At 42.6% G+C, this 12,651-nt stretch overlaps 1 protein-coding gene and 2 pseudogenes across 7 annotated transcripts in view; 1 reads left to right on the top strand and 2 right to left on the bottom strand.

Moving 5' to 3' along the window:
* Window positions 1-12,651, top strand: part of LOC148041610 (Thioredoxin superfamily protein) — a 124,147-nt gene that overhangs the window by 48,130 nt on the left and 63,366 nt on the right. The window lies entirely within an intron of this gene.
* On the bottom strand, window positions 4,702-5,990 carry LOC148041612 (uncharacterized; annotated as a pseudogene).
* Window positions 8,586-9,751, bottom strand: LOC148041611 (uncharacterized; annotated as a pseudogene).

Here is a 12,651-nt window from a genome sequence, read left to right as displayed (position 1 = left end):
AACACCACACTGTGAGTGGCTTTCTGACTATAGTGGTGGTAGGCATGGTGTTGTCCACTTGGGGGACAATTATGCATGTGACATTGTAGGGATTGCAAGTGTGCAGTTGGCATTTCCGCAGGGTTCAATGTTCACTTTGCATAATGTGAGACATGTATCCTAGCTTCAGAAGAGCTTGATAAGCACAAGTCAGCTAGATGATGAAGGCTATCATACCACTTTAGGGGATAGTAAATGTAAAATATGTGAGGGCTTTAGAATTGTTGCCAAAGGCTCTAAAAGTGATACTTTGTATCCATTGCATGTGTGTGCGTGATCATGTTATTGCCATAATCGAGCAGCCAAGTGTGTCTTTGTGGCATAACTGGTTGGGGCCCATGAGTCAAACTAGAAAGAAAGCACTTTCTCGTTTGGGCTATTTGCTATGTTTGAGGTATGTTGATTTTAACCATTGTGATCATTGTATTTATGGCAAGCATGCTCAAACATCACATAAAAGATCTCTTTCATTAAAATCTTCACCCTTAGAGTTGGTACAGTCAGATGTTTGTGAGATGCTAAGGTTGTCTCTACTATCTAGGGGGAAAGAAATATTTAATCACTTTTGTTGATGATCCACATGCAAAGTATGGATTTATCCAATCCGTCATAAAGACGAGGCTTTGGATAAGTTAAAAAAATTCATGGCACTTGCTGAAAATATAACCAGTAAGACATTAAAGTGTCTTTGCTCCAACAATGGTGGGAAACATGTGTCGAAAGCCTTTCAGGCCTTTTGTGATAGCAAAGGGATGAGGTCAGAGTCAAGCCATACCATTGGATAGCAGACACACTTATCGTGGGGGAGATTCTCTTTACAGGTTGCTACATCAGTGGGGGAGTGGTTTGCATTTTAGGAGTTACCACACGGCGAAGGACCTTGACCTTACAACACTCAGTGGCTGCTCCAGGCAGAGAATTAGAGTAGTGGCACACTTTGAAAGAAAATGGAATACAGACCCAGACCCAACTACTTGTCTTATAGATGAATGGAGATATTGGGCATATCGGAGGAGCCTCCAGAGAGACTTCAGTGGTATCCAAGAGAGTGGGTGTGGAGGGATCCCTTCCTTGATAGGCCATCTGACATCCCCTTCTTTGGCTACACTACTAGATTGGGATGGAGGATATAGATGAGCAAGAATAGAGCATAGCCTGTAGCCACCCCTCATTGGCATAGAGAGAGAGTCTCAGATGAGTTCCTACATGACAGCTTCAGGCCCAAGAAGATATCTCTCTTTCTATGGCTTTTAGCCCATAGGAGTTTAGTAGTTGGCACTTGGCTTGGATATGGCAGGGACCCAGTGGCATGCGCGCGATGTGGTGAGCCAGAGGAGACACAGAGACATTGCCTATGGGACTGTGCGAGAGCCCAGGAGATTTGGAGAAGAGCTCTTAGGATAGTATTCCATGGTACAACGGAGTCCATGGTGGCGATATGGGGGGCTATAGCTTGGGTCATAGACAGAGGTCCAGCGTGCGGCTATGAGGACACTCAAGGGAGCTTTTTTTTTCTCATCATTGGACAACATTTGAGCAGGGTCCCAACCCCAAACTACTCACAGACACAATGGACTCAGGGACAATGTCACAGATGGGAACTGAATTCCAGCATTATAGCTTGGTACATATGGACTGCGAGATATAGCCAGGTCATTGATTTTCAGGATATACCCATTGGGGAGTCTTTATCGAGGATTTGGACAGAGACAGTCCACACTCTTTGTGGGAGATGGGAGAGGTTGCAAGGCAGCTCTGAGAGGATGGGAAAGAAAAGAGAGACATTCTTGCGGATTTGGGATTCAAACACCTTCTTTCATACTACCCCTCAGATGGTCTAGCACTTTACCCACCAAACCGGTTGTTTACACAACCATTGTATCTTTGATGTACTTAGTTACTCTTCAGAGAGTTTCTTGTACTTTGTATTTACCTTAGGGGACTTTCTCCGAGGTGTTGTTAATAGAATTCTCTTTTCTTGGAAAAAAGAAGGGAGCTCATTGCCCCTTATAATCTGCCCCAAAATGGTGTCGCAAAGAGTATGAATAGAACTATTCAGGAGAAGGGCCGTACCATGCAGTCTCATGCTGCATTATCTCATAGTTTTTGGGCATAGGCTGTTATGACAGCCGTACACTTGATAAATCGGTCACCAAACAAGTCTTTGGAGGGAAGAGTTCCTCAAAAAGTATGGTCGGGCAAGCCACCTTCGTATATACACTTGAGAGTGTTTGGCTGCTAGGCATTTGTGCACATACGCAAGGAACAATGTAGCAAATTGGATCCAAAGCCTTGTAAATGCATTTTTCTAGGATATGGTGATGAGGGAGAAATGGGGTATAAGCTATGGGGTCCCAAAGAAAGGAAAATTGTATGCGATAATGATGTAATGTTCTAGAAAGATGGCATGTATAAACAGCCCGAAAAGACAAAAGAAGTGAAAATGGTTGTGTTCCAAGAAGAAATACCCTTAGGACAACAAAGAGTCCCAACTGTACAGTAGCAAATACCTACTATAAATGACTCTTTAAATGCAAGGAATGATACTGAAATAGATCAGCAAGAAGTTACCCATGATATACCGTAGTTTCACAAGAAAATGTGCCTTTGGAACAGCCGCAGAACATGCAATATAGCATGTTGAACCTTTGGAACAGCAAGCTATTCATGCAGATTTGCAGGCTGAATAGCTAGCAAACATTGATCATTGGGTCTGTAGGTCGACTAGAAATACCAAACAGCTAGATAGGTTTGTTCTTGGTGCGAATTATATTGCTGATTATGTCATGTTGATAGATTGTGGTGAACTGTCATGCTTCAAGAAAGCAATGGATAGAAAGGACGGCAAGAAATGGCATAAAGCTATGCTATTAGAGATGGAATCTCTAAAGAAAAATGGTACTTGGGATTCGGTGCATTTTCCTAAGGGGCAAAAAATCCTACCATGCAAATGGGTTTACAAAATGAAGGTCACCTCTGGTTCCTTGCCAAAGTATAAAGCACAGTTGGTTGCCAAAGGGTACAAGCAAGAACATGGGATGGACTTTGAGGAGATCTTTTCTCCTGTAGTCAAAATGACTACTTTATGAACCATATTGGGCTTGACTACATGTGGGGATATGGAACTCATATGGATGGATGTAAAGACTGCTTTCTTACATGGTGATCTGCATGAGGACATGTATATGCATCAACTAGAGGGTTGGCTAAGAGGCAAGAAAAGATGGTATGTAAACTCAACAAAAGCTTGTATGTGGCACCACGTGAATGGTATCATAAGTTTGATACATTAATGTAATCTCAAGGTTTTCCAATAAGTCAAGTGGATCACTGGTTGTACTCCAAGAAGGCGGTAGATGGTAGTCTTATTATATTGATTTTGTATGTGGATGACATGCTGATTGGTGGTAGGTATGTTCATGCATTAGACACATTGAAGCAGAACCTACGTAGCAGCGTTGATATGAAGGATCTTGGTGAAGCCAATCATATTCTTGGGATGGGTATACTCAGAAACAGATTGAAAGGTCTTCTTTATCTGTCACAACAAGAGTATGTATCTAAGATTTTACAGTATTCCAATATGGAGGAGGGAAAAGCAATTGGTGTACCATTACCTCCATATGTTAAACTTAGTGCAGAGAACAGTCCTATATCTAATTGTGAAAAGGCTGAAATGACTAAGATTCCATATGCTTTAGCTGTGGATAGCTTGATGTATACTATGATTGTTACACGACCCGACATAGCATTTTGCGGTAGAAGTGGTTAGCAGATACATGGCACATCTGGTAGAAAGCATTAGGAAGCATTGAAAGGTATCGTGAGATATCTTACGGGCACAAAGGATGTGTGCATCTGCTTTGAAAAGCAGAAAGTAGAGACTATGCTGGTCATGCTGATTGCAGGAAGTCTACTTCAGGGTATGCATTCACCTTCGCAGGGGGAGCAATTTCTCGAATCTCCAGGCTATAGAAATGTGTTGCATTGTCTATTGCAGAGGCAGAGTATATAGTTGCCATTGAGGCATGCAAGGAGACTTTATGGCTTTCACATCTGGTGGGAGAGCTTAGCATTGCTGAGACTTCTATCCTCCACTGTGATAGTTAGAGTGCTATCATGCTAGCATGGAATCCAGTCTTTCATGCAAAGATGAAGGATATACAGGTGAAGTATCACTTTATCAGGGATGTACTTCACAGCAAAAGCATTGAGCTTGTCAAGGTACATACAGATGATAATCTTGCAGATCTTCTCACGAAGGGATTTCTAGTAGAGCGGTTTGCTCATTGCTGACAAATGATGGGAGTTGGATAGTATATGTATTTCAGCTTTCTACATACTTAAACTTAGTTGATTCTTTTCTCGACCTTCAAATATGTTGTGTTTAGGTGGTAGATTGTTGGAATAAAGGGTCATCGTGCCTTTTATGTGTTCGGGCGTGAACACGCCCTTGTACTTGTACTTCAATCCTTTACATATAACTATCAAAAGCCTAAAGAGTGGTACATCTTTTCGTACCCACATATCGTGCATCACACTCTACTACTATTGCTTACTCTTACACACTTTTTTTTTTTTTGGTAATATCCAGTGCAGTATATTTATGTGCTCACAAATTTACAAGCTGGGGACCCCCGGAAAAGGGGCTATCCCAAACTATCAGAAACATAAAAAGAAAAGCTCTATGCAGGAAGCGTCCATGTCACCCTCATAGTTGGCATCATATAGAGATTGCCGCAGTGAGGCTCGGAAGGATTCATATTGCTAGTGGTTTGGCAACCCAAGTATGCCAAATTATGATCACTCCAGATTGTCCAAAGAGCCCAATATCTCACCCAAAAAAGAAAGAGTGAGTATTGAGACAAAGAACGCATAAATCTGCCAAAGAGCCAGAAATGTTTCCCAAAGCTATGACTCCGGAAACGAAGTCGAAGCGAATCTGAAATTCTCTTGAGGAGGATCCTAGAACAAGGACAATGCCAAAATACATGAGGGACAGTCTCTGAGGGAGCCAAACATCTCAGACATGTGGATGATGCAATGTGACGTTTAGCAAGTGTGACCCCCACTGACAGTGTGCCTGTCAAACATCTCCAAAGAAAAAGCCTTTGTTTCAGTGGCATTTTACACTTCCAGAGCATCCTAAGATTCTTCCGCCACCATGCAAAAGACTTCGTTAAGTGCCACAGAGAATTAGCATGCTGCTGAATCCATGGGGCAGGCTGAAGAAGCTTGTATACTTTGATGGAAGTTAAGACAGAAAGAGAGACAGGACGAATGTATGTAGTAGATGTCTGTAATTGCCAATCCATAAGCCTGTCTATATCAAGCATAGGTGGAATTGGTAGAAAGGGATGCAGTAAATCAGCAATTTTCTTCCATATAAACCTATGATGCATTCCCAATGCATAAGAGGTCATGGCCCGAGGAAAGGATAAAGTATATCCCCGATCATCCACCACATCCTGTATGTACCTAATTCCCAGTTTCATAAGATTGTATGCCCGAACAGGTTCCTGTAAAGCAAGAGGAATGTCAAAAATGGCACTCCAATGAATGCTTTCTTTTCGCATGGAGTTTGTCCCCAAACAACTATTAGGAGCCCATTTGACCTTAGAGAGAACGTGTTTCCAATCAAGTATCAAAGCAGTAGAGAAAGGACAGCCAGGTATTCTGCCCACAAATCTGCCAATGACAACCTCCTAGAAATCCGTAATCCAATGACCATATGCAGAAGTGCTCATGCTGGCACGCATGGATGCTAGCATACAAGTCCACGGCTGTTGCTGACGGAAGAAAGTATGCAACATGGTAGCCTTCCTTTCAAGGACATGATATCTTATATTGAGGATATTTAGTTCACCATGCATCCTTGGAGAGCACACCATTTCCATCCTCATGAGTCTCAATGCTTTCACAGTAGCTTTTGTCTTCCATAGCATCTCCATAGCTTGAGACATAAAAGCGGAGATATCCCTGGATGACCAATGCAGCAAAGGCAAATAGAACTGGACATAAGACATCACAATGGATTGTACTATTCTGAGCCTGACATGAAGGGGCCAAGTAGAAATCTTCCAGTATTCCAGTTTATGTTGCAGTCTTTGGAAAATCCATTTCAGTTGCATTTTCCTAGTGATATGCCATCCTATGGGGTATCCCAGATGCTTGACAATATCTGTGGAAAGCACCACCTGACCAGGCCATAGAATAGAGTGCCAGTCACATTGTTTGAGGGGAAGCAATTTAGATTTGTCAAAATTAACATGTAATCCCGTTGCCAGACCATATAGTGAAAGAGTGTCCATAAGCATGCGAAGTTCCCTTGGAGAATTCTGTGGCATGAAAAAAGAATCATCAGCATATGCTTGTGCCAAAAATGATGTAGTCCCTGGGATTTGAAGACCAGTCATCTGCCCTGTGTTTGTTAAGTGATCAAGATATACCAGAAGAGGATGGGTCACAATTGCATAGAAAAGAGCACTAAGAGGACAGCCCTGCCTGACTGATCGACCCAATATCCATGAGCGAGACAAATGCCCCCCCAAAATGCATTGAGCAGTAGAGTTAGAGTAAAGCCAGCAAACAGCATTTGCCATCTTGGGACCAAAGCCCAACTTAGTCATGATCTGAAAAATAAAATCCCATTGGACATTATCAAAGGCCTTAGCAATATCCACCTGCAATATAAGTTCATCTTGATGCGAGTATTTAGCATATGCAATTGCAGTCAAGGCATTGGATATATTGTCATGGATTTGTCTTCTTGGCACAAACCCATATTGATGAGGATGAAGTCCTGCATGCAGTATCCCTTGTAGCCTATGCACAATCATTTTGGCAATAAGTTTGTGAAGCACAGGCATCAAGGTAATGGGCCTCCAATATGATATATGATCACTGAGATGTTTTTTGGGCACAAGCTTGACTAAGCCATGCTTCCAAGAGTGCAGCAGCTGATTTTCTTGCCAGGCAACATTAATCATCTGCAAGAGGATCTCTTTTAAGTCGTCCCAAAAGGAAATATAAAATTCCACCGTTAGGCCATCCCATCCAGGATACTTATGTTTACTAAGGTGTAGCAATGCATCATCCAGTTCTGTATGCATCATCCAGTTCTGTATCAGTAAAAGGCCTCTCTAAGGTAAGAGCATCATCCTGCTGAACTATTCCAGAGACATATTGGAGAAATTCATTCCTGACATCAATCACTTGATTTGACGGGAAACCAGGTGCAGAAAACAATTTCTGGAAATAATTGTGGCATTCATCTTGGAGATCAAAGAAAGAGTGAGTCCAAGTGCCATCCAGCTTCCTAAGCCTCAGACATGAGTTTTTCTTTCGAGTAGCATGCAAACTCTGGAAAAAGGCTTTTGATGAGCAGCCCTTGTCCATGAGGGGCTTCATTCTTGCCCTTATCTGCCATTTATGCAATTTCCTCTGATCATTGACAGCAAGCTTAGATTGGGCATGTGAGAGGGAATCTTTTTCCAAATTAGAAAGTGACCTTGACTGAGTTCAGTCAATAGTTGTGTTGTCCTTTTTGCATTATAACCTCATTCCTCCATTTTGCCATATGCCATTTCCCGTATTGCGTAATGACATTCTGCACACGGGAGACGAAACTATCCCAGGCATAATTCATATCCTCCTGTGCATGTAATGACAAGGGATGAATGGCCAATCTGATCATTTGCTGAAAATGATGATGCTGAAAATACGCCCGATTAACATGCAATAATCTTCTTGAGAAGAGTGGCAGATCATCCAGAGGCATGCCAAGTTGCAAATTCATCCACAATGGAGCATGATCTGACAAACCCAATGAAAAATCTATAAGGAGATGGGGGCTGAAATCTGCAAATTGTTGTGGATGAAAGAGATACCATCTGTCAAGCCTTGCCCAATATGTGGTAAATGCATTATGGTGAAAGGTATATCCAGGGACTGACCCTTGGAGAAGTATCCATAAGTCTTCAGCTTGCATAGAAAGCAGCATATCATTCCATTTCTGCCTTTCCAATGATAACATCTGAGATCGGGAAGTAGTATTATCTCTAGGCAAGGGGGAGTTATTAAAATCTCCACAGATAAATGCATTGGATCTCCATGGATATCTGCCTATAGAATCCCACAAAGAAGCCCTCATGGCAGAAGTCTGAGAGGCATATACCAATGCAAACTCAAAAATATCACCATTGACATTGCATTGTATAACTATCCATCTGCCACTGCTGTCATTAAAGGCCAGCTGAGGTTCCAACTCATGTCTTACCAGTATGCATACACCTGAATAGGTAGCAGTACCAGCATAATATATATCATAGCCGTAGAAAAAAACATGCTGTCCAGCCATAGAGTGTTGATTGTGCTCTTGCAAACAAACTATATCAGGCTGCATTTTATGTACATAATTCCATAAAAGCCTCCACTTCGGAGCATTGCAGAGGCTCTGTACATTATATGTAAAGCACTTGAGTGTTTGAAACATAAAAGGGGTATGTACAATAGAGCATATAAGATGAAAAACAAAACATGAGAGGCTAGGCCTCTGCCTGCATAGGCTGCATGCCTTCAGAGATAGCATTTTCCCCCTCCCCTGAGTCACATATGGGGATGCCCTTCTTCAGAACCCCTACCCAATTTTGAAGAACAGGGGCAGGGGCTGAAGCAGAAGTTTGTCCTGGCGAAGGGGTAGAAGCATCCCAATGACGAGATTGGAGGGGGCGTTGCTTCAGTACAACCACCTTCTTGGGTTGTTGAAAGCCATCTTGATCAATCCCCACTAATTCTTTCATCTTCTCTTTCCCTTTATCTTTCCCTTTTGCCACAAGTGAGTGCACTTGATTGGTTGATTTTGCATTTGTTGTCTTAGCTTGCAAGCTGTCATTCTTTTCCCTTGTCTGGGGTGGCAAAACATTTTGGGGGGGTTGATGCAGAACCACAGGGCATTCAGAGGCCAGATGCCCAAATTTGTAACAAGCGAAACAAGTGCCTGCAAACACACCCCACTTCAAGTCAAAATACTTTTTACCCAATTGTAATCCCTCCACTTCCACTGCAATCGAAGGAGGGGTAGGTATATCAGTGTCCCAAAGAATACAGAACCTATTACGGTTCCCCATGGGGCGAGGTGGACAAATGACCTGTCCCAAAGAAGCAGCTAGACCAGGAAACTCCTCGCGCATGTAGTCTAGGAAGTTTGCAACCTCAACCCATGGTGTATAAGACTTTGATAGTCCTTATTTGGGGACCAGGGCATAGCATGCACCATCTGCCTCCCGTAAAATAGGGGAGAGAACTCAAGAAGCCTCTGCTTGCATGTGGCATCTGTCAAATGCACTTCATAAAAGCCTCTGGAGGCAAAGTACACTCCCTCCACAAAACATCCTCCAAGAATAGACTTAATCCACTGCGCAATATTGCTGGCCGCAGGGATTCTGCCCAGAAAAAAGATTATTACCGCAGTTTGAGACAGCTTCTTGAGGGGATTCACAAGGGACATCAACTTCAATTTATAGGTAACCTCTGGAATTGGTTTGCCCCATTCCTGTCGTGATTGCTGAAAGTCATCCCTGAGGGTATCAAAGACATACTGAGCATCCATTGAGAATTCATCATCTTGTGTAGCAGGCTCTGATCGACGACACTTAGTTTCCATAGGCCTTTCTTTGCGGGCATATGTACAGAAATCTGAAACTGATGCCATAAGTGAAAACAGGTGAAAGAAAAGGCAGACAGGCTTTCGAATAATACAGACGTAAGTGGACAGATGTGGGATGCAAAGGTATAGAAAGAAAGTAGGTGGGTTAGAAGCTGGACAGTCAGAAAGATGCGGGAAAAAAGTGGAAAAAAGGAAGGCGACAGTTTTCTGGAGCAAGGGAGAATTGACAGGGCAGTGAAAAGGATGCTGGAAGAAAGTGGAAAAAGAGGCGACAGTTTTCTGGAGCAAGGGGGAATTGAACAGGGCGGAGAAACAGGATCAGGCGCAGCAGTAATTAGGTGTTGTAGGCAGTTCCGGCAAAGATTAATGTACGCTGGGAACTATCCAACACTCAGATAATGATGGCGGGCTGATTGCTGCAGTGACAGCCGGTATTTCCAGTAGGCGGCAGGTAGGAAAACGATGGCGAGCCGATTACTGCAGGCGCAGCCGGCGACAGATTGAGGTGTTGGGGGGCAGAATTCTGTCTCCCTCTCCGCTGACACACACACACACACATTTTTTTTTTTGGTAATATTACACTACTTACTCTCACACACACAAACACACACACACACACACACACATACACACACACACACACTCTCTCTCTCTCCACCATTGCCATTGCCTAACATTGTATCTCCACTTTATTCCTGGTGCAAATTATGTTGCTAATTATGTCATGTTGGCAGATTGTGGTAAACTGTCATGCTTCAAGGAAGCAATGGGCAGAGAGGACAATAAGAAATTGCATAAAGTTATATTGTTAGAGATGGAATCTCTAAAGAAGAATAATACTTGGGATTCTGTGCGTTTGCCTAGGGAGACAAAAAGTCCTACCATGCAAATGGGTTTACAAGATGAAGGTCACTTTTGGTTCCTCGCCAAAGTACAAAGCACGACTTGTTGCAAAAGGGTACAAGTAGGAACATGGGATTGATTTTGATGAGATTGTTTCTTTTGTAGTCAAGATGACTACTTTGCAATCCATATTCGGCTTGGTTGCATGTGAGGATATGGAACTCATACAGATGGATGTAAAGACTGTTTTCTTACATGGTGATCTGCAACAGGATATATATATGCAATAGCCAGAAGGCTTTGTGGCCAAAGGGCAAAAAAAGATGGTATGTAAACTCAATAAAAGCTTGTATAGGCTGAAATAGGCACCACATGAATGGTATCATAAGTTTGATACATTCATGCAATCTCAAGGATTCAAAAGGACTCAAGTGGATCACTGCTTGTATACCAAGAAGGCAGTAGATGGCAGCCTTATCATGTTGGTTTTGTATGTGGATGACATGCTAATTGGTGGCAGGGATATTCATGCTTTGGATACATTGAAGTAGAACCTATTTAGTAGTTTTGACATGAAGGGTCTTGGTGAAGTAAGTCGCATTCTTGGCATGCATATACTCAGGGACAAATCAAATGGTTTTCTTTATCTGTTGTAGGAGTATGTATCCAGGGTTTTGCAGTGTTTCAATATGGAGGGGAGCAAAGCAATTGGCGTACCATTGCCTCCATGTGTGAAACTCAGTGTAGAGGACAGCCCTATATCTGATGATGAAAAGGTTGAAATGGCCAAGATTCCGTATGCTTGAGTTGTGGTAGCTTGATGTATGCTTGGGTTGCTACATATCCTGACATAGCATTTGGGGTGAGAGTGATTAGTAGGTACATGGCACATCCTGGTAGAGAGCATTGGGAAGAAGTGAAAGGTATCATGAGATATCTTAAGGGCACAAAGGAGTTGCACATCTGCTTTGGAAAGCAGAAAGCCTACGTTATTGGCGTTACAGATGCAGACTATGTTGGTCATGCTGACTGGCAGGAAGTCTACTTCAGGATATGTATTCACCTTCACAAGGGGATTAGTTTCCTTGATTTCCAAGCTACAGAAGTGTGTTGCATTGTCTACTACAGAGGGAGAGTATGTGGTTGCCACTGAGGCATACAAGGAGGATTTATGGCTTTTATGTTTGGTGGGAGAGCTTGGTATTACCAAGAGACTCGTGTCCTCCATTGGGATAGTCAGAGTGCTATCATACTAGCATGGAACCCTGTCTTTCCTGCAAAGACGAAGCACATATATGTGAAGTATCACTTTATCAGGGATGTAGTTGACAGCAAGAGCATTGAGCTTGTCAAGGTACATACAGATGGTAACCCTGCAGATCTTCTCATGGTCTTCTAGCAAAGCGGTTTGCTCATTGTGGGCAGATAATGGGAGTCAGATAGTATATGTATTTCAGCTTTGTGCATACTTAGACTTAGCTTATTCTTTTCTTTAACTTTAAGGCATGTTGCCTTTTGGTGGGAGGTTGTTGGAAATAAAGGGCCATCGTGCCTTTTATACATGTTTGGGTGTGAATGCATCCTTAGTACTTGTACTTTACATATATCTATGTAAAAAACCTAAAAGAGGTACACATTTTATCATACCCACACATCATGCATTTGACACTCTCTACTCTCTGCTGCTGCTGCTCTCTCTCTCTCTCTACCATTGCCACTGTTGAACATCGCATCTCCACTATGTATACACCACTTCATTGTCCACAATTCACTCTTGAGGATGTGGGGCCATCAATGTTGCATTTGATGGATCCTTGAAGAAGGTTCAATAACTTCCAAATGTAGAAATGTTGATGATAGAGGAGCAGCCACAGATCTTGAGTCCTATGTAGTCATCTTCTCCTTCTTCTTGGTGTTCTTATCCTTGTCGGGACAATGTTTCTTCGAGCAGCCTATCTTACCACAGATGTGGCAAGTGGACTCCTTGTTATTCTTATTCTTGTCTTCCTTCTTTCGCTTTTGGTTTCCCTTCTTTTGGAAATCCTGACTTGTAAGAGCCTTAGAATTTTGGGACTTTGTACCCTTGAGTCATTCCTCTTGGT

Source organism: Lygodium microphyllum, chromosome 1, assembly GCF_053477565.2.
Source record: "Lygodium microphyllum isolate KBCC chromosome 1, Lygodium_microphyllum_v1.1.10, whole genome shotgun sequence".
Lineage (NCBI taxonomy): Eukaryota > Viridiplantae > Streptophyta > Polypodiopsida > Schizaeales > Lygodiaceae > Lygodium > Lygodium microphyllum.
This window is presented reverse-complemented; position numbering and strand designations above follow the sequence as displayed.